At 48.2% G+C, this 26,077-nt stretch overlaps 1 long non-coding RNA gene across 1 annotated transcript in view; it reads left to right on the forward strand.

Annotated features, from left to right (window-relative positions):
* LOC143736514 (uncharacterized) overlaps positions 1-25,203 on the forward strand; it is a 30,382-nt gene extending 5,179 nt beyond the window's left edge. The window contains exons 2-3 of the long non-coding RNA XR_013203462.1: positions 17,504-17,562; positions 24,973-25,203. This is a non-coding gene — a long non-coding RNA (uncharacterized LOC143736514). The remainder of the gene's footprint in view (positions 1-17,503; positions 17,563-24,972) is intronic.
* Positions 25,204-26,077: the final 874 nt, after the last annotated feature.

Consider the following 26,077-nt stretch of genomic DNA (forward strand, 5'->3'; position numbering starts at 1 on the left):
CAGTCCACTTTAGATGATAACTCTTTCCGCTGTAACAGCTCTCAGTCCACTTTAGATAACTCTTTCCGCTGTAACAGCTCTCAGTCCACTTTAGATGATAACTCTTTACGCTGTAACAGCTCTCAGTCCACTTTAAATGATAACTCTTTACGCTGTAACAGCTCTCAGTCCACTTTAAATGATAACTCTTTCCGCTGTAACAGCTCTCAGTCCACTTTAGATGGTAAATCTTTCCGCTGTAACAGCTCTCAGTCCACTTTAGATGATAACTCTTTCCGCTGTAACAGCTCTCAGTCCACTTTAGATGATAACTCTTTCCGCTGTAACAGCTCTCAGTCCACTTTAAATGATAACTCTTTACGCTGTAACAGCTCTCAGTCCACTTTAAATGATAACTCTTTACGCTGTAACAGCTCTCAGTCCACTTTAGATGATAACTCTTTCCGCTGTAACAGCTCTCAGTCCACTTTAGATGATAACTCTTTACGCTGTAACAGCTCTCAGTCCACTTTAAATGATAACTCTTTACGCTGTAACAGCTCTCAGTCCACTTTAAATGATAACTCTTTCCGCTGTAACAGCTCTCAGTCCACTTTAGATGATAACTCTTTACGCTGTAACAGCTCTCAGTCCACTTTAGATGATAACTCTTTACGCTGTAACAGCTCTCAGTCCACTTTAGATGATAACTCTTCCCGCTGTAACAGCTCTCAGTCCACTTTAGATGATAACTCTTTCCGCTGTAACAGCTCTCAGTCCACTTTAGATGATAACTCTTTCCGCTGTAACAGCTCTCAGTCCACTTTAGATGATAACTCTTCCCGCTGTAACAGCTCTCAGTCCACTTTAGATGATAACTCTTTCCGCTGTAACAGCTCTCAGTCCACTTTAGATGATAACTCTTCCCGCTGTAACAGCTCTCAGTCCACTTTAGATGATAACTCTTTCCGCTGTAACAGCTCTCAGTCCACTTTAGATTATAACTCTTTCCGCTGTAACAGCTCTCAGTCCACTTTAGATGATAACTATTTCCGCTGTAACAGCTCTCAGTCCACTTTGGATGATAACTCTTTACGCTGTAACAGCTCTCAGTCCACTTTAGATGATAACTCTTCCCGCTGTAACAGCTCTCAGTCCACTTTAGATGATAACTCTTTCCGCTGTAACAGCTCTCAGTCCACTTTAGATAACTCTTTCCGCTGTAACAGCTCTCAGTCCACTTTAGATGATAACTCTTCCCGCTGTAACAGCTCTCAGTCCACTTTAGATGATAACTCTTCCCGCTGTAACAGCTCTCAGTCCACTTTAGATGATAACTCTTTACGCTGTAACAGCTCTCAGTCCACTTTAGATGATAACTCTTTACGCTGTAACAGCTCTCAGTCCACTTTAGATGATAACTCTTCCCGCTGTAACAGCTCTCAGTCCACATTTACATTTACATTTATTCATTTAGCTGACGCTTTTATCCAAAGCGACTTACAATTGCTATATATGTCAGAGGTCGCACGCCTCTCGAGCAACTAGGGGTTAAGTGTCTTGCTCAGGGACACATTGGTGTCTCACAGTGGATTCGAACCCGGGACTCTCACACCAAAGGCATCTTATCCACTGCGCATCTTATCCACTGTCTTATCCACTGCGCCACCACCACCCCCTGAGCCCACATTAGATGATAACTCTTCACGCTGTAACAGCTCTCAGTCCACTTTAGATGATAACTCTTTCCGCTGTAACAACTCTCAGTCCACTTTAGATGATAACGATACTCGGTTACTAACGTAACCTCGGTTCTCTCTAGAGAGGGAACGAGTATTGCGTAAGTTTAGCTTACCCTACGGGAAAGATTCATCTTCTCGAGATACTGAAGCCAAAAAATTATCCTTAATTTTGTATATCTTGTCAACGCAGTGCAGCAGCTAGCAGACCTAGAGCAGGCCATCTCGCGTGCTCATTGGCTGCCCTGCGGGCAACTGCTGCAGCCTACCAGTGCGCCCGGCGTGACGTCACGCCCAATGAAGGGCGCCCGCGCCTTTATAGCGTCTCAGCCCACCAGATAGGCGTGGCTTAGCGTTTAAAATAGGGGCTGTAGGCTGAATTCTCTGGTTTTTTGACGACTGAAGCGAAGTCGCTCTTGGCGTGAGCACGGCCGGTTACGCAATACTCGTTCCCTCTCTAGAGAGAACCGAGGTTACGTTAGTAACCGAGTATCGTTCTCTTACGAGAGGTTCTCTCGTATTGCGTAAGTTTAGCTTACGCTACGGGAACACTTTGTCAACGCCGTGCGCGCCAAGCATCCACATGAGACCCCGAGCTTAAGGGGAACCCCATAAGTGGAAAAAATAAGGTGGCCAGCCACGCGGGCCATCACTTGTACATAAGCACACATAGGGAATACAGAGCAGCGCGCCGGTCTGTATAGTCATATGGCACATACCCTACTTAGTGCAGCTCAACCAGGAGAGCTGAGTCATGAACGTGATCTGAGCAGGAGATCTGGGCAGAATACACCTCTTTTCAGACTGACAACAGTTTAGCCTGCAAGGCAGGAACTTCTAGGTTATAAAACCTGACAAAGGTAGACGGGGAGCTCCAGCCCGCCGCTACACATATGTCATGGATAGAAATTCCACGGGACCATGCCCACGACGAGGCCACACCTCTCGTGGAATGAGCCCTGATGCCCAGAGGGCATTGCAGGCCTTTTGACGCGTAAGCTGCCGCTATAGCGTCCACTATCCATCTGGACAGGCTCTGTTTCGAGGAGGCAAGCCCCTTGGCGCGCACATCAAACGAAACGAAAAGCTGTTCCGAACGCCTGAAGGAGGCGGAGCGCGTAATGTAAAACCTCAGCGCTCTGACAGGGCAGAGGAGATTCACATCACTTTCGCTGTCAGATGCTGGGAGAGCTGACAGCGAAATAACTTGCGCTCTGAATGGAGTGCCCATCACTTTAGGGACATAACCATGTCTAGGTCTGAGGATGACTTTAGAGTCATTTGGTCCGAACTCAAGACACGACGCGCTGACAGACAGCGCGTGCAGATCCCCTACACGTTTTACTGACGACAGTGCAGTCAGAAAAACGGCTTTTAGTGATAGATATTTCAACTCCACGGAGTCTAGTGGTTCAAATGGAAAAGCTTTCAGGGCCTCGAGGACCAGTGAAAGATCCCACATGGGAACCGACGGGGGGCGCGTAGATTCATCCTTTTAGCTCCTCTAAGGAATCGGATGACCAACTAATGTCTTCCCAGTGACAGGCCGTGCGTCGATTCCGCGAATGCTGCTACGGCCGCCACGTAAACTTTGAGCGTGGATGGGGATCTTCCCTTATCCAACAGCTCTTGTAGGAAAGTGAGCAGATGCGCCACCCCGCATGTCCGCGGGTCCAGACCTCTGTCGGTGCACCATCCAGAGAACACCGACCATTTAGACGCGTAGAGCCTTCTCGTGGAAGGGGCTCTAGACTGCGTGATCGTGTTCATCACTCCTTCTGGCAGGGCAACGAGTACCCGTTGATCAACCATGCATGCAGAGACCAGCGCTCTGGATGGGGATGCCAGATCGTGCCGCGAGCTTGAGAGAGGAGATCTGCCCTCACCGGAATCGGCCACGGAGCTGTATGTGACAGCCGTGCCAGTTCCGGGAACCAAGTCTGATTCTCCCAACGCGGGGCTATGAGGAGCACCGAGTGGCGCGTTTCCCTGATCCTCTTGATCACCTGTGGCAACAGAGAGACCGGAGGGAAAGCATATAGCGGGAGGCTGGGCCAAACCTGGGCCAGCGCGTCCCCGTCCTTCGAGAAGAACATTGGGCATTGAGCGTTGTCTTTTGACGCAAACAGGTCGACTTCCGCTCTGCCGAATAGGCGCCACAGTTTCTGGACCGTTTGGGGGTGCAGGGACCATTCCCCTGGGGGAACATTGTCCCTGGACAGTCTGTCTGGGCCGTCGTTCAAATGGCCAGGCACATGCGCCGCCCTCAGCGAGCGCAGGTTCGTCTGTGACCAAATAAGGAGGCGTTCCGTCAGATTGCAGAGATTTCTGGATCTGACACCGCCCTGACGGTTTACATAGGATACCACAGATGTGTTGTCCGAGCGGACAAGAACATGCTGGTCCTGTATAAACGGGAGGAAGCACTTCAGCGCGTTCTCGACCGCTATCATTTCCAGACAGTTTATGTGAAAACCCTTCTCCTGGTCTGACCACTGGCCAAGGGCCGGTCTGCCCTCGAACAGCGCGCCCCAACCCGAGTTGGACGCGTCTGTCGAGATGACCTTCCGATAAGAGATGGTTCCCATCATTACTCCATGCTGGTACCAATCGGCCACTAACCAGGGCTGCAGAGCTGTTATGCAGGTCTGAGTCACTCTGATTTTCTGGCCGCCAGACACCCAGGCTCGGCGAGGCGCGCGAGCGTTCAACCAGCGTTGGAGCGGGCGCATGCGCAGTAGGCCCAGCTGGAGCACCGCTGCAGCTGATGCCATACAGCCCAACATCCTTTGAAATGTTTTCAACGGGAGAAAGCTGCCCTTCTGGAAAGATGCGGCTAGGTGGCGCGCGCTGTGTCGATAAACGAGCCGTCATGGTCACCGAGTCCAGTTCTATTCCTAAAAAGGAAATTGACTGGCTGGGCAGTAATGAGCTCTTGGTCCAGTTGACCGTGAGACCCAAGCTTTCCAGATGACTGAGAAGCACTGTTCTGTGAGATAGTAGTTCTGTCTCTGACTGTGCCAATATCAGCCAATCGTCCAGATAGTTCATTATGCGCAGCCCCTGACTTCTCAGGGGGGCGAGCGCCGCGTCCATGCACTTTGTAAATGTACGGGGTGCTAGGGACAGGCCGAACGGCAGGACGGTGTATTGATATGCCTGACCGTCGAAGGCGAATCTCAAAAATTGCCTGTGACGGGGTACTATCTGAATCTGAAAATAGGCATCCTTCAGATCTAGAGAAATAAACCAGTCCCTCGGGCGAACGTGCGCGAGGATTTTTCTGGTCGTAAGCATTTTGAACGGTCTTTTTACAAGCACTTTGTTCAAATATCTCAGATCTAGGATAGGTCTGAAGGCTCCGTCCTTCTTGGGTACGAGAAAATATCGGCTGTAAAAGCCTGACTCGCTCAGAGAAGGCAGCACCTTTTCTATAGCCCCTTTGCACAGCAGCTTTGCTATTTCTGCGTGAAGTAGGTGTGCTACTTCCGCATTCACTATCGTCGCGGTCCGGGCTTGAAAGCGCGGAGGACGGCGAACGAATTGAAGTGCATAGCCCTGCTTTATTGTACTCAACACCCATTCTGAAATCCCTGGGATAGTTTTCCACGCAGCTATGTGAGCCGCCAGGGGGCGAATGGCCTCCGGGTTCAGACCGCCGCCATTTGCGGGCTTGTGAAACTGAACCGGAGCCGAGAGCGCGGCGCGCGCGCTCTCGGTTCTGGGCAATGGCCGCTCGCTGACAGCCGAGACCGGCTGACTTATGTGAGATGTCCCGATCATTAGGGATGGGGAACATACTTTTGCCACACTTTGACGCGCGAGCAGCGCTCTGGGCGGGAGAGCTCTCTGTAAGCGTGAGCGCGCGCACGCGGGCACGAGACTTACAATTGTATCTGACGCCCCGATCATAGTAGATGGGGAGCGTTTTATTACCGCCCTGTGTTTCGTGATAACACTTAAACGCACAGGCGGGACCCGGGGGAAGGTTTGTGTTAGCAAGCGTGAGCGCTCTCTGGCGGGCACGAGACTTACGTTCATAAGCTTCTTTGATCGTGTAACAGAGCGGGCAGATAGTGGGCACAGACCTGTGGACACATTTCTTACATTCAACACTCGAGCGGCTTTCTGCGCTTTATGAGAGTGTGCTCTGTGAGTGACACGGGATTTTGAGTGCTTATGTGTAGGGGTGAACACTGGGGCGTGGGCACATTCACTACACTTAAAACACTGACGGCGTGAGCCGGACCAGACATTATACTCTTTTTGAGATTTCTCTGGGTCGCCGTGAAAACGGCGTTTGTGTGCAGGCGAGAGGGTGAATAAACCGGCTCGTTGGCTGCTAGTTGAACCACTGCAGTAGCCTGTTCGAAGGGGACTGACAGGGAAATGAACTTTGACGGCGGTCCGGCCGCCGCGGGACACGCGCGTCTTTTCTCTCCCGCTGTTAGGAGGGCTTTGCGTGCTCAGACTTTAGCGTGAGCCTTTGCCGAGGCCCTCTGGGGGGCGGCGGTCTGCGACGGCTGTCTGAGCGCGATCTAGCGCGGCCGCCCTGACGTCGCTGCGAAGGCTGATGCTGAGGCTGTGCTGGACGCTGGGTGCTGGTTCGCACAGGAGGCTGGCTTTGTCTCTCGCGAGAGCGGCCTGTGGCGGAACTCGAGCGTCGCGGCAGGAAGAGGTTCATGGCCTGTGTGGTCTTTTGCACCATAGAGAAGCGGTCAACAATCCCGTTCACCGCTGGGCCGAAGAGACCAGTGGGGGAAAGCGGCGCGTTCAGAAAGGTGGCTCGCTCAGTTTCCCTCATATCCGCGAGCGTTAACCAGAGGTGCCTCTCCGTCACGGTTAACGCGGCCATGGCTCGTCCGATGGCCTGGGCTGCAGCTTTGGTGGCGCGGAGAGAAAGATCCGTCGCGCTTCTCAATCCGTAACCGCAGCTGGGTCCCGGCCCTTCTCATCCCATTCACGGAGGAGGTCGGCTTGCAGGATCTGAAGCACAGCCATCGAGTGTAGAGCAGACGCGGCCTGGCCGGAGGCGGCATAAGCGCGGCCGACCAAGGCGGAAGTGGCTCTGCAGGCTTTAGACGGGAGGGCTGACCGTGACCGCCATCTCGCGGAGGGCGGGCAAAGGTGCGCTGCGACCGCCTCTTCCACAGGGGGAATCGCTGTGTACCCTTTCTCGGCGGCGCCGTCCACTCGGGAGAGCGACGCGGAGGCCTGTGACTGAAGTCTAGCCGAAAAAGGTGAATTCCACGACTTCGTCAGCTCCGCATGAAGTTCCGGCAGGAATGGAGCGGGCCTGGTTTCTGAAACTGCGCAGCGGCGACTTTGAAGGAAGCAGCCGTCGAGCCTGTTCGGCGCGGGTTCCTTCGGCAGCGACCACTCGAGCCCGAGACGGTCGACAGCTTGCGTCAGCAGGCGCATAAGTTCCGCGTCAGCTCCAGCGCGGGTACGGGCGGATTCCTGGATTGACGAGGAGGCGGAGTGAAGCGACCATTCCTCGCTGTCTGATGCCAGGATAGAGCAGCAGTCTTTTGTGGCGTGTCCCACGGACTCATCCTCCGAAGTGACGGCAGTGAGGCTCGCAAGCGGCAGCTGCGCGTCAGTGAGGAGAGGTGGGGAAGGCGAGAGCGAGGCTCGAGGGAGGTTCTCCGGCGAGCGCGTCGCTGTGGCCACAGGTTCCGGCTGTCTCAGGGAACGGCGCTTCTTTCTGCGCGGTCCCACAGGGGGCGGAGTGACTGCTGTGGTGTTGAACGCTTCGAGTCGAGCCCGCAGGGTCGACAGCGGAAGCTCCTCACAGAGCTCGCAGCCGCCGGACGCGAGGGCGAGCTCTGCGTGTTCCAGGCCCAGGCAGAGAGCGCAGATCAGGTGGCGGTCTCCGGCGCTGAGCGGGGCTTTACACGAGCCGCAGGAAGTGCGAGGCATCTTTAAAAAGACGCTCGCTGCTCTTTTAGAATGGTTTGCAAAAAAGGATACGTCGCCGGATAGCGTAGCTCGCACGGATGGCTGAAGGTGGCGAAGACGGCCGGCTTCCTCAGCGCTGTCCTAAGCTGGCTGTTCGCTGTTCGACGGCGGCGGTGGCTTCTCTCAAATCCAGCGATGCGAAGAGCTCGCTGAAGAGTCGAAAAATCAGAGAATTCAGCCTACAGCCCCTATTTTATACGCTAAGCCACGCCTATCTGGTGGGCTGTGACGCTATAAAGGCGCGGGCGCCCTTCATTGGGCGTGACGTCATGCCGGGCGCACTGGTAGGCTGCAGCAGTTGCCCGCAGGGCAGCCAATGAGCACGCGAGATGGCCTGCTCTAGGTCTGCTAGCTGCCGCACTGCATTGACAAGTTATACAAAATTAAGGATCATTTTTTGGCTTCAGTATCTCGAGAAGATGAATCTTTCCCGTAGCATAAGCTAAACTTACGCAATACGAGAGAACCTCTCGTAAGAGAACTCTTTACGCTGTAACAGCTCTCAGTCCACTTTAGATGATAACTCTTTCCGCTGTAACAGCTCTCAGTCCACTTTAGATGATAACTCTTTACGCTGTAACAGCTCTCAGTCCACTTTATATGATAACTCTATCCCCTGTAACAGCTCTCAGTCCACTTTAGATGATAACTCTTTCCGCTGTAACAGCTCTCAGTCCACTTTAGATACCTCTTTCCGCTGTAACAGCTCTCAGTCCACTTTAGATGATAACTCTTTGTGCTGTAACAGCTCTCAGTCCACATTTACATTTACATTTATTCATTTAGCTGACGCTTTTATCCAAAGCGACTTACAATTGCTATGTATGTCAGAGGTCGCACGCCTCTGGAGCAACTAGGGGTTAAGTGTCTTGCTCAGGGACACATTGGTGTCTCACAGTGGATTCGAACCCGGGACTCTCACACCAAAGGCATCTGTCTTATCCACTGCGCCACCACCACCCCCTGAGCCCACATTAGATGATAACTCTTCCCGCTGTAACAGCTCTCAGTCCACTTTAGATGATAACTCTTTACGCTGTAACAGCTCTCAGTCCACTTTAGATGATAACTCTTTCCGCTGTAACAGCTCTCAGTCCACTTTAGATGATAACTCTTTCCGCTGTAACAGCTCTCAGTCCACTTTAGATAACTCTTTCCGCTGTAACAGCTCTCAGTCCACTTTAGATGATAACTCTTCCCGCTGTAACAGCTCTCAGTCCACTTTAGATGATAACTATTTCCGCTGTAACAGCTCTCAGTCCACTTTAGATGATAACTCTTTCCACTGTAACAACTCTCAGTCCACTTTAGATGATAACTCTTTATCCAAAGCGACTTACAATTGCTATATACACGCCTCTGGAGCAACTAGGTGTTAAGTGTCTTGCTCAGGGACACATTGGTGTCTCACAGTGGATTCGAACCCCGGGACTCTCACACCAAAGGCATCTGTCTTATCCACTGCGCCACCACCACCCCCAGAGTCCACATTAGATGATAACTCTTCCCGCTGTAACAGCTCTCAGTCCGCTTTAGATGATAATTATTTCCGCTGTAACAGCTCTCAGTCCACTTTAGATGATAACTCTTTCCGCTGTAACAACTCTCAGTCCACTTTAGATGATAACTCTTTACGCTGTAACAGCTCTCAGTTCACTTTAGATGATAACTCTTTCCGCTGTAACAGCTCTCAGTCCACTTTAGATGATAACTCTTTCCGCTGTAACAGCTCTCAGTCCACTTTAGATGATAACTCTTTCCGCTGTAACAGCTCTCAGTCCCCTTTAGATGATAACTCTTTCCGCTGTAACAACTCTCAGTCCACTTTAGATGATAACTCTTCCCGCTGTAACAGCTCTCAGTCCACTTTAGATGCTAACTATTTCCGCTGTAACAGCTCTCAGTCCACTTTAGATAACTCTTTCCGCTGTAACAACTCTCAGTCCACTTTAGATGATAACTCTTTCCGCTGTAACAGCTCTCAGTCCCCTTTAGATGATAACTCTTTCCGCTGTAACAACTCTCAGTCCACTTTAGATGATAACTCTTCCCGCTGTAACAGCTCTCAGTCCACTTTAGATGCTAACTATTTCCGCTGTAACAGCTCTCAGTCCACTTTAGATAACTCTTTCCGCTGTAACAGCTCTCAGTCCACTTTAGATAACTCTTTCCGCTGTAACAACTCTCAGTCCACTTTAGATGATAACTCTTTCTGCTGTAACATTTCTCAGTCCACTTTAGATGATAACTCTTTACGCTGTAACAGCTCTCAGTCCACTTTAGATGGTAACTCTTTCCGCTGTAACAGCTCTCAGTCCACTTTAGATGATAACTCTTTCCGCTGTAACAGCTCTCAGTCCACTTTAGATGATAACTCTTTCCGCTGTAACAACTCTCAGTCCACTTTAGATTATAACTCTTCCCGCTGTAACAGCTCTCAGTCCACTTTAGATGATAACTATTTCCGCTGTAACAGCTCTCAGTCCACTTTAGATGATAACTCTTTCCGCTGTAACAGCTCTCAGTCCACTATAGATGATAACTCTTTCCGCTGTAACAACTCTCAGTCCACTTTAGATGATAACTCTTCCCGCTGTAACAGCTCTCATTCCACTTTAGATGATAACTATTTCCGCTGTAACAGCTCTCAGTCCACTTTAGATGATAACTCTTTCCGCTGTAACAACTCTCAGTCCACTTTAGATGATAACTCTTTACGCTGTAACAGCTCTCAGTCCACTTTAGATGATAACTCTTTCCGCTGTAACAGCTCTCAGTCCACTTTAGATGATAACTCTTTCCGCTGTAACAGCTCTCAGTCCACTTTAGATGATAACTCTTTCCGCTGTAACAGCTCTCAGTCCACTTTAGATGATAACTCTTTCCGCTGTAACAACTCTCAGTCCACTTTAGATGATAACTCTTTACGCTGTAACAGCTCTCAGTCCACTTTAAATGATAACTCTTTCCGCTGTAACAGCTCTCAGTCCACTTTAGATGATAACTCTTTCCGCTGTAACAGCTCTCAGTCCACTTTAGATAACTCTTTCCGCTGTAACAGCTCTCAGTCCACTTTAGATGATAACTCTTTCCGCTGTAACAACTCTCAGTCCACTTTAGATGATAACTCTTTACGCTGTAACAGCTCTCAGTCCACATTAGATGATAACTCTTCCCGCTGTAACAGCTCTCAGTCCACTTTAGATGATAACTATTTCCGCTGTAACAGCTCTCAGTCCACTTTAGATGATAACTCTTTCCGCTGTAACAACTCTCAGTCCACTTTAGATGATAACTCTTTACGCTGAAACAGCTCTCAGTCCACTTTAGATGATAACTCTTTCCGCTGTAACAACTCTCAGTCCACTTTAGATGATAACTCTCTACGCTGTAACAGCTCTCAGTCCACTTTAGATGATATCTCTTTACGCTGTAACAGCTCTCAGTCCACTTTGGATGATAACTCTTTCCGCTGTAACAGCTCTCAGTCCACTTTAGATGATAACTCTGTACGCTGTAACAGCTCTCAGTCCACATTAGATGATAACTCATCCCTGTAACAGCTCTCAGTCCACTTTAGATGATAACTCTTTCCGCTGTAACAACTCTAAGTCCCCATTAGATGATAACTTTTTCCGCTGTAACAGCTCTCAGTCCACATTAGGTGATAACTCTTTCCGCTGTAACAACTCTCAGTCCACTTTAGATGATAACTCTTTACGCTGTAACAGCTCTCAGTCCACATTAGATGATAACTCTTCCCTGTAACAGCTCTCAGTCCACTTCAGATGATAACTCTTTCCGCTGTACAGCTCTCAGTCCACTTTAGATGATAACTCTTTCCGCTGTAACAGCTCTCAGTCCACTTTAGATGATAACTCTTCCCTGTAACAGCTCTCAGTCCACTTTAGATGATAACTCTTTCCGCTGTAACAGCTCTCAGTCCAACTTTAGATGATAACTCTTCCCTGTAACAGCTCTCAGTCCACTTTAGATGATAACTCTTTCCGCTGTAACAGCTCTCAGTCCACTTTAATGATAACTCTTCACTGTAACAGCTCTCAGTCCACTTTAGATGGTAACTCTTTCCGCTGTAACAGCTCTCAGTCCACTTTAATGATAACTCTTCCCTGTAACAGCTCTCAGTCCACTTTAGATGATAACTCTTTACGCTGTAACAGCTCTCAGTCCACTTTAGATGATAACTCTTTCCGCTGTAACAGCTCTCAGTCCACTTTAGATGATAACTCTTTACGCTGTAACAGCTCTCAGTCCACTTTAGATGATAACTCTTTACGCTGTAAAAGCTCTCAGTCCACTTTAGATGATAATTCTTTACGCTGTAACAGCTCTCAGTCCACTTTAGATAATAACTATTTCCGCTGTAACAGCTCTCAGTCCACTTTAATGATAACTCTTCCCTGTAACAGCTCTCAGTCCACTTTAGATGATAACTCTTTACGCTGTAACAGCTCTCAGTCCACTTTAGATGATAACTCTTTCCGCTGTAACAGCTCTCAGTCCACTTTAGATGATAACTCTTTACGCTGTAACAGCTCTCAGTCCACTTTAGATGATAACTCTTTACGCTGTAACAGCTCTCAGTCCACTTTAGATGATAATTCTTTACGCTGTAACAGCTCTCAGTCCACTTTAGATAATAACTATTTCCGCTGTAACAGCTCTCAGTCCACATTAGATGATAACTCTTTCCGCTGTAACAGCTCTCAGTCCACTTTAGATGGTAAATCTTTCCGCTGTAACAGCTCTCAGTCCACTTTAATGATAACTCTTCCCTGTAACAGCTCTCAGTCCACTTTAGATGATAACTCTTTCCGCTGTAACAGCTCTCAGTCCACATTAGATAATAACTATTTCTGTTGTAACAGCTCTCAGTCCACATTAGATGATAACTCTTTCCGCTGTAACAGTTCTCAGTCCACTTTAGATGATATCTCTTTCCGCTGTAACAGCTCTCAGTCCACTTTAGTCACTCTTTCCGCTTGTTGTGTACGAGTCCCGAGTCCTTCTCCCTCTCTCGCTCCCCTGTCCCAGGCGGCTTTATAGGCGGTCTCTCCACGGCAATTACTGCAATAAGACACAGGTGTTCGTCATTTGCACTTGACCTATTTACTTACCGCTCAGCTCTTTTCTCTCTCTCTCTCTACAGACCTCGCTGAACCTCGCCCCCCTCGCCACATCCTCTAAATAACATTTGGTGTGTGCTTGTTTGTTTGTGGTTGTGTGTGTGTGTGTGTGTGTGTCTGTGTGTGTGAGAAAGATATCTATCTCTCTCCAGGCAAAACAAGTTTCTGCCACCACATAATATGTGCTGGCAAGGCTGGACCCCGAGCTTTTTAACAAGAGGTGTTTATTCACGCGACACAATAGAAGCTTTTTAAAATTTGCATCGGAAAGACTGTTTCTCTTTGGTCGGAAAATGTATTTTCCTACACTAAAGAGTCGTTCACAAGCTGCACTAGCAGGGACTCCTGTATAGTACTTCAAGAAGATCTTCATCATCGGCAGGTTTTGGAATGCATTGACAAGGTTGGTTTTGGGTGATTGCAAATAGCTGTCCACTTCATTCAGAACTGCTCTTGTTCTGAGTGATGGGAAGTATCCAGTTATTCCATCGCCATCATCAGTTGGGTCCTCACCATCTGTCTGCATGTGATCATCTGGGTATTGAGTTTGAAGCAGGTTAACTTCTGCTTTCAGGTTTGACACAACATCAGCCTTCTTTCCACTGGGGATGTACGCCAATCTGAACATAGGATGAGCTGCAGAGGCTATGAGCAACCTTGCATCTTGAAAAATGTATCCAAACCTCTTCTTCACCCCATTGATGATGGCATCTACCAGTGGGTTACAGTGATGCATGTTTGCCTCATGCTTCATCTGCTCCATTCTATTGAGGAGAATTGAGATTGTTGGCACCAACACTCCCGTGTAGGCCATTTTATCTTAAAATTTAACAATTACTCAAAAGTAATAATAATATAAGTTTTCTTATTTATAATCATCATCATTCTAATAAGTAGTAGTTGTTTAACATTCAGTTAGCAACCTCGGGGAAAAATTCCCTACACTAAGCTCAGTTAGAGGTATGTGGTTGCCTTTATGTTCAGACAGATACATGGATTACAGCATGAACACCGGTTAACTTAAGTGCATATCAAAATAAAGGTAATATTTACCTGAACATATTCCTGTATGAAGGTGAGTTCTGTTGCTTTGAAGCGAGTCACCAGAAGCTTCTCACAGGTCTCCTGGAGGTCTTGTTCTTTTGTCAGGATACAGGTATTCAAGCACTCCATGGCATGGTAAGTGGAGTTCCACCTTGCTGGACTGGGAACTATCAGCTGGCACCCTAGCTTGTCTTTAATAATGACTGAAGCTTGTGTGCTTCTGTGTTGCTTGTTCTACAGTCCCTGGCATCTGCCAATTGTTGATCTTGATACCTTTTTTAAAGGTCTCTGACTGGGTCAAAGAACCCTAAATGTCTCTCGTTGCAACCAGGTTGAGGGTGTGGCAGGCGCATCGCTGATGAAGTGGGAGACTGTAGTCTTCTTCTGTTTTATTAAAAATATCTGTGACATTTATGAATACAGTGTGTCCCTCCTCTTCTTCCTCATCCTCCTCTTCTTGAATGGTTCTTTGAACTTCTGCAAAGACACTTAAAGCCTTCACAAAATTTGAACCATTATCTGTGGTTGTAACGGTCACCTTGTCTTTTATTTTGAAATTTCTGTGCACATCTTGCAACATCTCAGCTAAAACATCATATGTATGGCGCCCTATGATCCTGCGACAGGCTAATGCCCCAGAGCAGATGCTTAATGTTTCTTGGTTTATCCAGTGGATGGTCACCCCAAGGAAGCTTCTGTTGTTTGAAGACCAGGCATATGCTGTGGTACATACATGATTCTGTTTGGACAAAATCATAGACAGTGTGCTTTTCATTGATGTATATTCAACCTCAACCATTCTTCCCAATGTTCACCTGGATATCAAATGCATAGAGTGTAAAATCTCTCTGAATAAATCTGTGTACTCTGGTCTCTCCACAGTGTGTAGTGGATGCAGTCCTTGAATGATGAAGTTAAGGATCAACTTGTCAAATCGCTCTTGGGTTAGGGTGGGTATACCTCCTCTGAAATACTGTGCTACACTGCCTTGTATGAGAGGAACAGGGTGTTCCTACTCCTCATTCCTGGGTGCACTCCTTTTCTTGACGTGCTCACGTTCCATTTCCATGGAAGCCATTTTAGTTCGGTGAAACGTCTATAAAATGTTAAAAACATCATCATTTCAGAATAATCTAAACTTTTCACTTTAAACTTTTCCTCTGATCCTTAATCCTTTCCCCACCTCTTCCCTCCTATATGTACTGTATTTATTTATTTATTTAAGTTTGGGTAACACTTTATAATAATGTTCAGTTATAAGTCCCTTAAAAGTTATTAGTTAATGATGAACTAATCATTTACAAAATATGACTATACATTCATAAATGATTAATATGTTTTATGCTAACATGCTAAATGTTTTAATTCAGTTAGGCTATAAGTAATTTATAAATTCTAGTACATACGTTCATAAATTATTGTGGTATGCATCACCGTATATATTTGTGATTAATAGTTTACACTTATTACACTGATATTAAGTGTTGCAGAAAGTGTAAATGACTTGTAGAAAAACAGTGATTACTCCACACAGAACACAAGTCTGTGCTGACAAGTTAATTTAACTAACATAACCTACTGGAAGCCCCTGACTGTAAGTCATTTATAAATGACCATCTGCTTGAAGACAGATAAAGTCCTCTTCTTAAAAATACTGCATGTTTGTGTTTTTTAACTCAGACCAGCTTACAACATAACAATACATCAATAAATGATATACTGATCATTTACTAATGGTTTGTTCATCATTTGTTCATGATTAACCATTGTTTATTGAGATAATGATACTAAAACAATTTTGCCATAAATACTTCAATGATTTGTGATAAATAATTTATCATCAAGTTTGTCAACAATAAACTACAAAAGATGGTGGCTTCGTGCTTCCCACATAGGTCCTGTTTTATGTTATTAATGTTTTTAATATTGACTATCATTGTACTGTATATTGTTACTTGCGTTGTTTTATTTTAAATGTACATTTTCTCTAAAATTTACACTATTGTCATTGTGTAGCACGAATTTACTCTAAAGTAGCCTACTTGAATTTATGAATGTAGTCATGTTTTATAAATGATTAGTTCATTTCTATTTCACATATATATTTCTTTATCACATCTATAATTTATAGATTACATAACTGAATAACAAAACATTTATATAAAATGTTATCATACCACTTTTTATTCATTTTTGAATATATAGTCATGATGTTTTTTAAATGATTAGTTCGTCAATAACTAATAATTTATAACTGAGTTAACAAAACCTTTATAAAATGTTACTGTTATCGTACCACTTATTAATAATTTATGAATGTATAGTAATGTTTTGTAAATGATTAGTTCATCATTAACTAATAACTTATAAGTAACTTATAATTGAACGTTACATCATTATAAAGTGTACCAATTCAAGTAATCTAGCTAGTTAGCTGTTGACAAGTGGCTAGCTGTAGACTACTGAATTGCGATGGTTGTGTTAGCTATCTTATTCGGGAATCACCTGAATGTGTGTTCTCAAATTCGTGTTTGATGTCTTCGAAGTTGAGAGCAGCTTTTTTGTTGGATCGCCCAATAAGCACCTAAGACATACTTTTTCTCTGCTGTCTCAATCAGTATCATGTACTTCTCGAGGTACGGCCACGGCAACTCCCCCCTCGGGATCAATTCCTCTCTGTCCTCACCCTCTGCCATTTTTCCATCAAGTAAATTTCTTGGGCGTCACGGTCACCCCAAGTAGACTATGTGATGTCACCTTCCGGAGCAGAAGGTGACGAAAAGGAGCAAAAAGCTGGTTGCCAACCGCCGTAAAACACAAAGAAGTCGTCATCACCGGCTTCTCGGCAGGTCCGTGTAGGGCGGTGTCACTTGATGAACCAGGATCAGTGATCCTTAGCAGTTGTATTAGCATCCGGTTTGAGCTTGTGCTTCAGAAAATGTAGCTTCAGCTTGTGTGGATTCTACCGCACTACTTGATCAACAAAAGAGCTTTGCTACTGTAAAGCTATTTGATTTAGAAAACAGCGACGCTACCACCGTGCTATTGAGAAATCTAGTTAAGCTAGTAACGTCACTACTTGTAGCGACGGGTTAGCTGTCTTGCTCATGGACACCTCGATACTTGGTCAGGTGGAACCGGGGATCAAACCACCAACTGTTCGGTTTGTAGACAACCTACATGAACCACTGAGCCACTGCCGCCCCTATTTAATTAATGTTGGGCAGTACCCAGCTGCTCCCGACGAGCTGGATGGCGCCTTGCATGGCTGACACCGCCGTCGGTGAATGAATGGGTTAGTGAATGGGTGTATGTGAGGCAACATGTAAAGCGCTTTGGTGGCCAATTGGGTCTGTTAAAGCGCTATATAAATGCAGTCCATTTACCATAAATATCACGTTAACAACAACCCTTTAGAAAACATAATTCCTTTGTGGATCCTCTTGATCTGCTTTCTCCATGTTTCTTTGACAAATTTCAGTGTCAGTCCCACGCACGCTGCACGTGAGTTAACCACGCTCACATGTTGCGGTATAGGGTATACACGTAATAAAATTTTTATTCGCCCAGCCCTATATGCATGATGCATTTTAGTGAACTAAATTTTTTTTTTGTATTTTTCTTTTTTTTCAGTGGCAAAACTACTGGCAAGATGATGGACCAAATCTGTCTTCCTCTGCTTTCTCTTTCAGGTAAAACATTATGCAAAACATTAAAATAAACAGAGAAATTACACCAAATGATTTGCATATTTTTGCCATTTTACATACAGTGATATTACGACAAACGTCTCGGTTACGTATGTAACCGTCGTTCCCTGAGTAGGGAACGGAGACGTTACGTCGGATGACGACGAAGGGGGTTTCGCTTAGAAAGCCTATCAACTTCGAGTATCACAAACGAGCCAATGGCAAAGAAATGCCATGGGTCTGCGGAATTTGCATTGCACAACTCCGCCCCACCTCGTGGGTATAAAAGGAGGACGCCGGCAACATGCAGATATGTTTCTTCGCTGAGGAGCCAAGACTGAGCTCAGGCGATCCCCGCGGTACAGCGGAAAGAGGCAGGCAGACGTAACGTCTCCGTTCCCTACTCAGGGAAACAGGGTTACATACGTAACCGAGACGTTCCCTTTCGTTGTCACTTCGAGTTACGTCGGATGACGACGAATGGGGTTACCAGTCTAATCACGCCGCCTTCTCGGCTGTCTTCCAGTGCCCTGCGTAAATCTGAGATCCTTGTCGTGAGACTGGCACGGACGAAGGACTCCTATTTAGCACAGGAATACCAAGGTACACTGGGGAGCATATCCCATAGCTTAGAGGAATATGCAATTATTGCCAGCCCAGAGGGGGGGGGGGGGGGGGGGGGGGGGGACTTAGAGAATTCGCATATGACCCAGAGGGATGCATATGGAGAACACTGGGGTGTCCAGCCGCAGGTGGAATATTTCAACCCCAGGGGTGGCAAGGTGGCTTGTCAAGGGAAAGACACATGCTCAGAAAGGCTTACAGTGGATATACACAGGTGGGGGTCGCTCAGAGGAGGGACCATGCACACGGGAGGCACCTAGCCGACGCGCAGGCAATAGACACTGGCGCCGACGTCAGGAGTGCTGGAGGAACTCAGGGCTCTCGGAGAAGCTCACCTGAGGAAATATCGCACGTATTCAGTCCGTGGAGTGGAATGGCGAGCAAGCGAAGACACCTGAGCGGGTCCAGTACTAGCTGGTTGAAGCGAGTACATGAGAGGACACTGGCTCCACTCTGAGATTGTAGAATCTGGCGAATGTGTTCGGTGTCGCCCAGCCTGCAGCTCTGCAGATGTCCGTTAGCGAGGCGCCATGCGCTAGAGCCCAAGAGGACGCCACCCTCCGGGTGGAGTGGGCAGTCCCACCAAGGGGGCACGGTCGACCTTGCTGCTGGTATGCCAAAGCAATGGCGTCCACTATCCAGTGAGTCAACCTTTGCTTGGAGAGAGCCTTTCCCTTCAGCTTCCCACCATAACAGACAAAGAGCTGGTCTGAGGTCCTGAAACACTGCGTCCTGTCTACATAGGCGCGTAGAGCACGTACTGGACAGAGCAGTGCCAAGGCTGGGTCTGCCTCCTCCAGGGGTAGCGCTTGCAAGTTCAACAACTGGCTCCGGAAGGGAGTGGTAGGAACCTTCGGCACATATCCGAACCGGGGTCTCAGGATCACGTGAGAGTAGGCCGGCCCGAATTCCAGGCATGCTTCGTCAACGGAGAAAGCGTGCAGGTCCCCTACCCCCTTGATGGAGGCCAATGCAACCAGGAGCGCTGTCTTCATTGACAGGAACTTAAGCTCCACTGATTGCAAAGGTTCAAAATGAACACCCTGCAGGGCAGTTAGAACCACTGAGAGGTCCCAAGAGGGAACGAGAGGAGGGCAAGGAGGATTCAGTCTCCTCGCTCCTCTCAGGAACCTGACGATCAGGTCGTGCTACCCAACAGACCTACCTTCGACCGGGTCATGGTGTGCGGGAATAGCGGCAACATAGACTTTCAGGGTGGAGGGAGACAGCCTTCGCTCCAACCCATCTTGAAGGAAGGAAAGCACGACACTAATCGAACATCTCCGGGGGGCTTCTCGGTGAGAAGAGCACCAGTTGACGAAGAGGTTCCACTTCAACGCATAGATGTGTCTAGTGGACGACGCTCTAGCGGAAGTGATGGTAGCCGCCACCGCCGGTGGTAGGGTACTCAAACCTGCCTCGTCCCGTCCAGGAGCCGCACGTGGACGGGCCATAGGGAGCCCCGTCCCTGAGAAAGGAGGTCCTTCCTCAGGGGGATCGGCCAAGGAGGTGCTGTCGCGAGGAGTACTTGTTCGGAGGACCAGGTCCGGGCGGGCCAGTACGGCGCGACCAGAATGACCTGCTCCTCGTCCTCCCTGACCTTGTGCAGGGTCTGCGCAAGAAGGCTCACTGTGAGAAACGCATATTTGCTGCCCCGCAGCCAGCTGTGTGCCAGTGCTTCCGTACCGAGCGTGCCCTCGGTCAGGGATTAAAACAGGGCGCAATGGGTCGAGTCGTGAGAGGCAAACAGATCTATCTGTGTGTCCCCGAACTGGTCCCAAATCAGCTGAACCGACTGGGGATGGAGTCGCCAATCTCCCGGGAGGGGCTGAAGCCGTGAGAGCTCGTCGGCTGCACAGTTCAGGGCTCCGGGGATAAAAATGGCATGAAGCGACCTCAGATGCTTCTGACTCCATATGAGGAGGTGGCGGGCGAGTTGCGACATACGGCGGGAGCGTGGACCACCTTGATGGTTGATGTACGCTACAGTGGCGGTATTGTCTGAACGGACTAGTACGTGTTGGTTCTTGAGCACGGCCCGGAAGCGACGCGAAGCAAGACGTACAGCCAGGAACTCGAGGCAGTTGACATGCCAGAGGCGTTGGGGTCCTGTCCAGGAGCCCGCGGCAGCACGTCCATTGCACATGGCACCGCAGCCCGTGGAGGAGGTATCTGTCGTTACGAAAACATGAAGCGAAGCTCGTTCCAGGGGCACTCCGGCCCGTAGAAAACTGAGCTTCGACCACGGGGTGAAGGACTGACGGCAGGTCGGAGTAACTGGTACTCGGAGGGTGCCGTGTTGCCATGCCTACCTCGGGACTCGGTCGCGAAGCCAAAGCTGAAGCGGTCTCATATGAAGCAATCCATGCGGCGTTGCCGCGGCTGTAGATGCCATATGCCCCAGGAGCCTCTGAAAAAGTTTCAGTGGAACCGCACTCTTGCCCTCGAAGTGTCTCAGGCAAGTCAGTAGTGACTGCGCGCGCTCGCTCGTAAGCTGCGCGGACATGGCGACCGAGTCGATATCCATACCGAGAAAAGAGATCCTCTGCACGGGGCAAAGTTTGCTCTTTTCCCAGTTGACCCGAAGGCCCAGACGAGCTAGGTGCCGGAGCACTAGGTCCCTGTGTTCGCAAACCTGGTCTCGAGAGTGAGCTAGTATCAGCCAGTCGTCGATATAGTTCAGGATGCGAACCCCGTGTTCCCGAAGGGGAACAAGGGCTGCCTCGACGACCTTCGTGAAGACGCGAGGAGACAGGGCTAGCCCGAAAGGGAGAACCCCGTCCTGGTATGCCTGCCCCTCGAAGGCAAACCGTAGGAACGGTCTGTGTCGAGGGAGAATGGAGAAATGGAAGTAGGCGTCCTTCAGGTCGATTGCTGCAAACCAATCCTTGGGCCGCACACATTCGAAAATGCGTTTGGCAGTGAGCATCTTGAACGGCAGCCTGTGAAGGGAGCGGTTCAGCACGCGCAGGTCCAGGATTGGCCGTAACCCACCGGTTTTCTTTGGGACAATGAAGTACGGGCTGTAAAAGCCGGTCCTCATTTCGGCCGGAGGGACGGTCTCGATCGCACCCCTCGCCAGCAGGGTAGCGATCTCTGCTCTCATGATAGGGGCATTGCCACCGACCAAAGTGGAGCGGACTCCCCTGAAGCGGGGAGGAGACCGCGCGAACTGAATCGTGTAGCCGAGCCTGATCGTCCGTGCGACCCAGCGGGACAGGAGGGGAAGTTCTAGCCATGCTCCCAAGAACTGTACCAGCGGGGTCATACGAACCACAGACTTCCCACCGGTGGTGCAGCAGGGCGGAATGACTGGCCCAGACGTGGACGGCATAGCGGCCCGGTGTGGGGGCACAGTCGTTAACCGCGCCCTGACAGAGGAGACCAGGGGTCTCTGCGGGGTCTGCTCTGCCAGGGGGCTGGCGACAGAGGCGGATGAGAGCGGCACGGTCCGGTGACGGCGCACACTGTCAAACGGCTCTGGGACAGAGGAGGACGAGGGGTGCACGGCTCGGGGGCGGCGCACCGTGTCGTCCGAGAACTCTGTGTGTTCAGGGATGGAACTGTCACTTCTTTCTTTAACCACATTAGGGTGCTTCTCATTAGCCCCGTGGTTGAGCAGCGGGGAATGGAGAACAAAAGATTCTCCCCCGGCCCTCCGCCGGGGGAAGGACTGGTCCTCCTACCATCTCCTGTGAAGTAACCTTCAACATCCCTGAGCAGCCCGTCTCAGGAGCGCTGCTTAGCCCGGCGTTTAGCTGGGGGCGGGGCTGGAGAGGGCTGGGGCGCCTTCTTACGGCTTCCTCCGCGACCGGGCCCGGGTGGAGGCTGCTGCTTGGGCCGGGCGGGAGGGGCGGGAGCCGCAGGAGGGCGCCCTCGGCGGCGACCACACGGAGTGTTCTGCCCGGTCGGCTGGGTGGAGGCAGCAGCGGGCCGTCGGGGCAGAATATGCTTAATAGCCTCAGTCTGTTTCTGGGCGGTGGAGAACTGTTGGGCGAAATCCTCCACCGCACCGCCAAATAGGCCGGCCTGGGACATGGGGGTGTCGAGCAGGCGGGACCGCTCAGCATCCCGCATGTCAGCCAGGTTCAGCCACAGATGTCTCTCCTGGACCACAGCTGTAGACATCACCAGGCCCAGGGAGCGTGCGGTCACCTTCGTCGCCTGGAGGGCGAGGTCGGTGGCGGCGCACAGCTCATCAAAGAGCCCTGGGTCCGTCCTACCCTCGTGCATGTCCCTTAGCATCTGGGCCTGGTAGACCTGCAGAGTGGCAATGGCATGCAAAGAGGCAGCCGCCTGTCCCGCCGCTCTGTAGGACTTCGCCACTAGGGTAGACGAAAACCTACAGGCTTTGGATGGGTGCTTAGGCTCGCCGCGAGAAGAAGCACTCTGAGGACACAGCTGCATCGCAACAGAGCGTTCAACCGGGGGGAGCCCAGTGTACTCACGGGCAGCTGCCCCATCGAGGGGAGGAAAGGCGGATGAAACCAGCGAGCGGTCGCGGGAAGACATGGGAGTCTTCCAGGACTTCGAGATTTCATCATGCACGTCATGGGGCAGGCTGAGGACGGGGGGGCCGCAGCTGCACCCAAAAACTAATCGTCCAGCCGCGAGCGCTCAGGACAGGGTGGAGGGGTCCACTCTAAACCAATGCTCGCGGCCGCCCGGGAAAGCATGGCCGTCATCTCTGGATCGGACTGAGCCACAGCCGTATTCACACCCGAAGGTGGCAGCTGTGATGAGTCGTCACTTCCAGATGAATCAGACCCGCCTTGTGATGCTGCGATTGACATCACGTCTTCCTCTGGAGCGCCAAAGGAAACCCGCGGGACATCAAACGACGGTCCCGCGGGAATCCCCTAAACGCTCGGGGGTTGCAACACTGGTGAAGGTGCTGTGGGGCACGGACAAAAAGTCGGCGCTTTGTTCCACACAGTCACCCTCAGATCACCCTGGCCACCAGCCGAAGTAGAGCCTCTCGAGGAGGCGCTAGATCGGGGTGTGATTGAGGGGACTCTCACTCTTGCGAGATCATTGAGTCTTGCGATGGTCATGTTCCCACAGAGAGAACAGGACTCATCCACGAGCGCTACTCTAGCGTGATTAATGCCCAAACACACTAGACAGCGCTCGTGCCCTGCAGAGTCAGACACAAGCGACCGCAACCAGAAGTGCACGGGCGAGGCATCTTTAAAAAGACGTGCCGCGTGCAAGCTCTTTTTGTGAGCGAAACTCAGTGCTGAAGCGCCCGCGGAGAACACACTCACTGGCAAACCACGCTCAGATAGGCAGGAAGTGTGCACTCGCCGGGGGATCGCCGTCACACCAACACTGGAGAGTTGCTCTTCTCGTAAGAAGCTGACAATCGAAAATAGCTTAGGGAGTGAAGAATTACACTTGGCTCCGAAGCGAAAACATATCTGCATGTTGCCGGCATGCTCCTTTTATACCCACGAGGTGGGGCGGAGTTACGCTATGCAAATTCCGCAGACCCATGGCATTTCTTTGCCATTGGCTCATTTTGTAATACTCTAAGTTGATAGGCTTTCTAAGCGAAACCCCATTTGTCGTCATCCGACTTAACTCGGAGTGACAACGAAAGGGAACTGTTCTGTGTAATATCCTACAAATCTTTATAGAGGAGAGTTATCAACTAACAATTAAAGAAAGCATCTACTAAAGAGAGCCAAAGAGAAATTAGTTCAAAAATCAAAAAGCTGTCCAGACAAGAGCCGTCACTTCACGATTACTCTGAAGGTTAATCAAGTAATAAACAAACTTGAACAACAACAAAAAGAAGCGCTAACTTAATATAATGCAAGTTATATAGTTTGTGTTATTTTAAATGAATAATTTTTATGATTGTTTATAATAATAATAATAATAATAATAATAATAATATTGTGGATCTACTTCTTAACCAGAGAACATTATCACACTGCAATTGTTGTTTTAGACTTTAAATTACAATTTTAAAATTAAATCCTTATTTAATCATGGAAAAACTATATTTTAAGTGCGCCTATTATGCTATTTTAATTTCCTCATAATACACGCAGCTCAGTTCTCTCAGTGCCTGAAATGGTTAATGTAAAGATTCAGTCTCTCTAAGCCTCAGTCTCTCTGAGAGCTGCTCTGCTCTGATTGGTCAGAAAGCAAACTCTCATTATCATATCTGAATCTCAGCTCTTGATCACAGTGATAGGAACAGTAATGATGGCGTGGGTTTTACCGTATCGATCTCAGAAAACAGCGTCTTCTCAACATGAACAACACGAACTCTTCCAGTCTCAGATTAACTAGTGTTTGAGGGCGGAGCTAAAATACGCTGTTCCGCCAATCAAGACCACAGGCTGGTATTATGCTAACTAGTTACTAACCTACATAAAAAAGTTAGACTGAATTACTGACGACTCGTTTCAGTTCAGAATCGAGTCTTTCATTTGCTAGACAAAAACTCAGTTTATCTGCACTTTGATCTTTGCAGTGGTTTTACATTTACAAACAGCTCTATTACACACTGCATGAACGGGAATATATCCAGAAAGCATAATAGGAGCACTTTAAAATCAAGATGTCTTACTAAACAATCTCAAATATTTTAGCACTGCTTTACAACAGAAATACTACAGTGACTGTAATTTCTTAAACTTCAAAATGAAAGACAAAAAGAACTTGTTCAACAATGATTTAAAAAATCCTGCCAAATAGAAACAAATATATTGAGTGGAACAGTTAAGAAGGAAAATAATATATACAAATCTAAAAATGAGTGTACTCTTTCGACAGGACTCCTGTCACTAACTCTGTGTAATCCACACGAGTATGTTCTGATCAGAGAGTTAATGCCGTGGGGAAAAGCTCAAAATTACTGCAGGGAAAACCACATCGACCTGGCCACAGTTCAGAGTGTTGAAGACTGGACCACTCTGCAAGAAGTCGCGGATGAAGAAAAGTATCGTTCATTTTCCTGGATTGGACTCTACAATGACATCAACAGCTGGCGTTGGTCTTATCAAGAGGAGAGTGTAGGGTTTCAGTTCTGGTTTCCTGGCCAGCCGGATAACTACGGTTCGGGAGAGGAGTGTGTCACAATATATTCCCCTGGAGACTGGAGGGATCGCAACTGCGATCAAAGAAGATATTTTCTGTGTAGCAACGGTGAGAAACACTATTTATTGATGCACATTATCTTTAGTGTATGCATTTCTTACATATACATCTATTTATTTACTTAGAAGATGCTTTTATCCAAAGCTAGATTCAAATTAAGAATATGGTATGGATGAAGACATTAATATAATGACATTAGGGGTGGAAGATTTAAGTAAAAAATGTATATCACAATTAGGCAGAATCATAAATTTTGTGCAGACAGTTAATTGTCGTATTAAAGATTTAATTCTGTTAGAGTTTAAGTCAATACGCTATTTATTTACTCGGAATCGTATACAATATATTAATAAAATCGGGCCATATGATGTATAATTAATTATAATGTTATTTAATATAATATAATGCAACAATACAATATAATGTAATAATATTTTATATAATGCAGTCTTATTAAAACAACAAACCTTTATAACAGTGTTTTTTTTTGTGGCAAAATGTCGAATAACCATGATCAGATGATTAATCAATAATCGTGAGAGGCCTAATCACAGTATTATTAAACTTTTTTTAAAATAATGATAAAGGTATAAACTAGGGATGTGCCGATATGAGAATTTTGGCCAATACCAACAACCGATAATTATTTATATTTGAAAGCTGATAACCGATATATTGGCCCATAAATCAAAATCAAATTTTTTTTTTTTTTGTAAGCCTGACTACAAAAACAAAAGTCTCACCATTAAAAGCCACATCCCAAATTTTTTGTAGCCGATAT

This window comes from Siphateles boraxobius, unplaced genomic scaffold (assembly GCF_051911475.1).
Source record: "Siphateles boraxobius isolate OS27281-9 unplaced genomic scaffold, OSU_SipBor_1 130, whole genome shotgun sequence".
Classification (NCBI taxonomy): Eukaryota; Metazoa; Chordata; class Actinopteri; order Cypriniformes; family Leuciscidae; genus Siphateles; species Siphateles boraxobius.